Source organism: Octodon degus, unplaced genomic scaffold, assembly GCF_000260255.1.
Source record: "Octodon degus isolate 3935 unplaced genomic scaffold, OctDeg1.0 scaffold00115, whole genome shotgun sequence".
NCBI classification, from domain to species: domain Eukaryota; kingdom Metazoa; phylum Chordata; class Mammalia; order Rodentia; family Octodontidae; genus Octodon; species Octodon degus.
In genome coordinates this window covers 530,406-536,361 of record NW_004524691.1, presented here as the reverse complement: position 1 = coordinate 536,361, position 5,956 = coordinate 530,406, and the positions used below count along the sequence as shown (strand labels likewise).

The window sequence follows — 5,956 nt, the reverse complement described above, 5'->3', positions numbered from 1 at the left end:
CTATTAATCAAAACAGGATTAATCATTGCAGTGGTTTCTTCTCATCTAAAATGTGATTTCTCAGATTGTTTTATCTCTATTTAACATTCCAATTACTTAGTAGGCTAAGTTTATAAAATAAATATAAATTTTTTAAATAACATTTTAAATACATTAATACAGGAAAGAAAACAATCCAAAAACCTTATTTTTACTTTAAAATAATTTTAATGATGAAAATTGTTTTGACTATGATTTCATTTCCTAAATCTCACTGCTTCTACAGTTCAGTCAAACACAGAGAAACTCATTGACATGCAACAGTTGACACTTAAAATAATTTATTTGAATATCACATAGTTTAGAGATAAGGTATAGAAATGAAATTACCAGTATAAACATTTGAAAATAAGAGGTTGGCACTTAGTAAATTAATGCTTGCATAACTATACATCTGAGGTACTCAAGTAAAAACAGAATGAACAAGCACAATAGGTGGAATGCTCTATACTGGTTAATTACATAATCAATCCATTTTTTTCTCAATACCAGTAATAAGTATCTGAAAATTGAGACAAAGATATTCTATTACAAGCAAAAACAATCAAAAACAAATTCAAAATAAAATGATAAATCTACACAAAAATTTCACAATATCTCATTAAAGCAACTGAAGCAAACTCTGAAGCAAAGAAATGATACACAATGTTCTACATAGATAGGACATTTAATCTCTTTATACTATTTGTTTCCTCATGATCAACATAAATATTTCATATGTTCTATAAGAATCCTAGGGTGGGACCAACTCCGTGTCCCAGCTCAGGCACAGCGTGGGCCAGACCCACTTCCACCCCTTTGGGACGCCCCCCACCACTCCACAGCACCTCCCCCACCCCACCTGATGAGTAGAAATTTCTGCCACGTTCTGGGAACACCCAGACCCAGTCCTAGCCCAGGTCCAGTGAGTGTGTGGGACAGCTGCCTCTACCCCCTACTCCACCTTGTCCCCTCCAGGCTCAGCTCAGGCCTGGCATACAGGCCTGGGGTGTAACCCTGCAGCTGCAATCCTTACAGAGAGGGTAGAGGATAGAACCACCCAGCTAGTCCGGGAGCAGAGCATCTTGCCACAGGGGCACAACAGGTTCATCCTCAAGGGCAGCAGCAGGAAGGAACTGAGCACAGCAGCCAGACTGAAACCAGGCACAGCTGGATAAATCCAGACTTTGTAGATCTGGACCTGGACTTCAGTACGTACTAAGTTTATAACTACAATGAAGATCTACAACAAAAGTCAGAAGACAGTGCTACACAAAATGACAAGAAGGAATAAAATGCGAGGGGAAGGAGCTTAGGTGGCAGCGGATGGGCTAGTGGTTGAGCGAGAGGCGGCGGAATGGTGGACCACCACGCGGCGAAACAGTCGGACCAGTACTGCCCCAGCAGCGCAGGCAATGGCGCTGGCGGCTGGGGTGGCATGGGCAACTACATGGCCCAAGAGGACGACTGGGACCGGGACCTGCTGTTGGACCCGGCCTGGGAGAAGCAGCAGCGCAAGACCTTCACAGCCTGGTGAAATTCTCACCTGCGCAAGGCAGGCACACAGATAGAGAACATCGACTAAGACTTTAGAGACGGGCTCAAGCTCATGCTTCTCCTGGAGGTCATTTCAGGGGAGCGGTTACCTAAGCCCAAGCGGGGGAAATGAGAGTGCACACAATGTGAACAAAGCTCTGGACTTTATCGCCAACAAAGGAGTCAAGCTGGTTTCCATTGGGGCGGAAGAGATAGTGGATGGCATTGCAAAGATGACCCTGGGAGTGATCTGGACCATTATCCTGAGGTTTGCCATCCAGGACATCTCTGTGGAAGAAATTTCTGAGAAGGAAGGGCTGCTTCTCTGGTGCCAGAGAAAGACTGCCCCATATAAGAATGTCAACATGCAGAATTTCCACATCAGGTGGAAGGATGGTCTTGCTTTCAATGCTCTCATCCACCGACACAGACCAGAGCTGATTGAGTATGACAAGCTGAGAAAGGATGAGCCTGTCACCAATCTGAACAATGCCTTTGAAGTGGCTGAGAAATACCTTCACATCCCCAAGATGTTGGATGCAGAAGACATCGTGAACACAGCCCGGCCCGACGAGAAGGCCATAATGACCTATGTGTCCAGCTTCTACCATGCCTTTTTGGGAGCACAGAAGGTTGAGACTGCCGCCAACAGGATCTGCAAGGTGCTGGCTGTCAACCAGGAGGATGAACACCTGATGGAAGATTATGAGCGGCTAGCCAGTGATCTCCTAGAGTGGATGCGGCACGCCATCCACTCGTGCCCCAAAGAACCACCCAGGAGATGCAGCAGAAGCTGGAAGACTTCCGTGACTACTGGCATGTCCACAAGCCACTGAGGCCACAAGAGAAGTGTCAGCTGGAGATCAACTTCAACACACTACAGAACAAACTGCGCCTCAGCAATCTGCCAGGCTTCATGCCCTCTGAGGGAAGGATGGTTCGGACAGCAACAATGGCTGGCAGCACCTGGAGCAGGCTGAGAAGGGCTATGAAGAGTGGCTGCTGAATGAAATCCCCAGGCTGGAGTGGTTTGACAGAAGTTCAAACTTCTGTGGCAGAGAAGTTCCAGTAGAAGGCTTCCAGCCATAAGGCCTGGGCCGATGGAAAGGAAGCCATGCTCAAGCACCTGGACTATGAAACAGCTACCCTGTCAGACATCAAGGCTCTTATCTGCAAACATGAGGCCTTTGAGAGTGACCTGGCTGCACACTAGGACCGTGTAGAGCAGATTGCAGCAATTGCCCAGGAGCTTAATGAGCTGGATTACTATGACTCTCACAATGTAAACACCCGGTGCCAGAAGATCTGTGACCAGTGGGATACCATGGGCAATCTGACCAACAGTCACAGGGAAGCCCTGGATAAAACAGAGAAGCAGCTGGAGACCATTGGCCAGCTGCACCTGGAGAATGCCAAGTAGGCTGCCCCTTTGAACAACTGGATGGAGAGTGCCATGGAGGACCTGCAGGACGTGTTCATTGTACACACCATCGAGGAGATTGAGGGCCTGATCTCAGCACATGACCAGTTCAAGTCAACCCTGCCAAATGCTGACAGGGAGCATGAGGCTATCCTGGCCATACACAAAGAGGCACAGAGGATAGCTGAGAGCAACCACATCAAGCTGTCAGGCATCAAACACTATACCACTGTTACCCCCCAGATCATCAACTCCAAGTGGGAAATGGTGCAGCAGTTGGTACCAAAGCAGGACCATGCCCTCATTGGGGAGCAGATCAAGCAGCAGTCCAACGAGCACCTCCGCCGCCAGTTCGTCAGCCAGGCCAACATGGTGGGGCTCTGGATCCAGACCAAGATAGAGGAGATCAGGTGCATCTCCACCGAGATGAATGGGACCCTGGAGGACCAGCTGAACCACTTGAAGCAGTACAAACGCAGCATTGTGGACTACAAGCCCAACCTGGACCTGCTGGAGCAGCAGCACCAGCTCATACAGGAGGCCCTCATCTTTGACAACAACCACACCAACTATACCATGGAGCACATTCACGTGGGCTGGGAGCAGCTGTTCACCACCACTGCTCTCACCATCAATGAAATTGAGAACCAGATCCTCACCCAAGACACCAAGGGCATCAGCCTGGAGTAGATGCAAGAGTTCTGGGTGTCCTTCAACCATTTTGACAAGGATCGTGGCGGGGCCCTGGGGCCTGAGGAGTTCAAGGCCTGCCTCATCAGCCTGGGCTACGACAAGGAGAATGACCGGTAGAAGCAGACAGGCAGCATGGACTTCGATGACTTCAGAGCTCTGCTTATCACCACAGATACAGCCTGGGTGATGCTGAGTTCAACTGCATCATGAATGTGGTTAATCACAAACACAGTGGCCTCCTGACCTTCCAAGCCTTCATCGACTTCATGTCGAGGGAGACCACTGACACGGACACAGCTGACCAAGTTATTGCCTCCTTCAAGGTGCTGGCAGGGGACAAGAACTTCATCACAGCTGAGGAGCTATGGAGAGAGCTGCCCCCCTACCAGGCAGAGTACTGCATTGCCCGCATGGCGCCCTATCAGGGGTCTGAGGCTGTGCCTGGTGCCCTGGACTACAAGTCCTTCTCCACAGCCCTCTATGGAGAGAGTGACCGGTGAAGCCCTAGCCACCGGACCACACCCTCCTCGAGGCCTCCTGGAGGGGTCAGCTCTCCCCTCCCCTGACTCTGTATCTATGCAAAGCACTCTGTCCGGCCTTTGGGGGTGGGTGAGTGGGCAGGAAGGGGCTGGGGAAGGCTCTCTCCTCTCTCGTTGGTTGGCCAGGAGGTCCCTCCATCTGGTAGGGGAAAGAAGAGTTTTGGGGTCAGTGTCCTTCGTCTGGTAAATATATATGATGTATTACTGTGTTTATCTTTTTAAACCTATATGGAGGAGACAGCAGATGCCCCATAGGAAAGCAGGTCCCCTCTGTGCCCTGGGATGCCCCTCCACTGCCACCACTTCCAGCCCCTGGGTCCATCCTTTTGCCCTTGAGGTCTGTTCCAGGCTTCCCACATCCAGGCCAAAGCCCCATTTGCCTTGTCCAGGGTCCAGCAGAGGGCGCTACAGCTACCCACTGGACCAACCCAGCACCTTGAGCCTTGGACCCAGGCTGCAACGGCCTTGCTTTGGCTGGACTTGCTATCTCTAGATTTTCTAAGGACCAAAACAAAATAACAAAAATACAAAAACAAAAACAAAAAACAAGAAAAACAAAAAAGCCACAAAAAAATTTCAAAAACAACAAAAATTAAAAACTTTCAGAACATTACTATTTACTTTATTAACTTACGGATTTATTATATAAATATATATTCACCTAGCAACATATCTCTGCCATGTTTCTTGCTCTCCTAATGAAGACATAGCTGATGCGCTGCCCTCTCACCCCCCTACTGGTTGTCCTCAGCTGCATCAGCAGGGACTCTGGGGACCGCCCCAGATGGAGGTGGGCTGCTGGCCTGGCTGCATGGTAGTTGATGGTTTTGCCTCCCCACCCTTTTCTGAATTTATTCTGATTGATTTTTTTCTTGGTTTCTGGATAAACCATCCTCCTGGGGACAGGATAGTAAAACATGTAATATTTTTAAGAAAAAAAAAAGAAACAAAATGCAGCCTCAGAAGCTAACACCAACCATAAAAAGTGCAGAGGACACTAACACAGAACATATTGGGAATCATGCAGCTAGAAGTAACGAATCAAAGGCTTCTGAAATAAAGAAACAGCTGCAGAAAGGTATAGAGGAACTCAGATTGGAAATAAAAAAAGAAATCCCTGAAAAATAACATCTGCAGTAAAGAATCAAATTCAGACACATATGGAGGAAAACCAGTGCCCAAACAGAACAAGTGTGGAGGACACTACCTCGGCTCAAATGCATGAATTAATAGCGTCAATAGTAAATAAGCAACAGCAGAAAGATATAGAGGAAATCAGAGCACAACTCTTTTCTGAAATAAAAAAAGAATTCTCAGAAATAGCATCAGAATTAAAGAAGCAACTAAAGAAACATAGAGAGGAAAACCAATCTGAAAAAAAAAAAAAAAACACTTCAGTAAATGAATTTATAACTGCTTCTAAAGACGATATTGATAAAAAAATAGAGGAGATTAGAAAAATGATGGATTCCTTGAATGAGCAATTCAGGAAAGAAATAGATTGCAGAGGCAGAGTCAAAGAGATATAGAGGAAATTAAAACCTCAGTCACAAGCTTGCAAAACCGTTTAAGTGAATGTGAACAGAGATTCAGATCTTGAAGATGCTGGTGCAGCTAGTGAAAAGGTAAGAAAGGATCTTTTAAAAACAATGAGGATGCAGGAAAGAATAATCCATCACCTGCAAGGTGATGTAAAGATGAACAATGTGAGACTAATAGGCATCAATGAGAAAGAAGGAGTCAACACAAA

General features: G+C 46.9%; 1 pseudogene across 1 annotated transcript; it reads left to right on the top strand.

The window, feature by feature from the left end:
• The first annotated feature begins 1,375 nt into the window (after positions 1 to 1,375).
• On the top strand, positions 1,376 to 4,207 carry LOC101584204 (annotated as a pseudogene). Its single transcript, XR_192720.2, has 2 exons — positions 1,376 to 3,780; positions 3,846 to 4,207. The product of XR_192720.2 is annotated as an alpha-actinin-4-like (transcript).
• Positions 4,208 to 5,956: the final 1,749 nt, after the last annotated feature.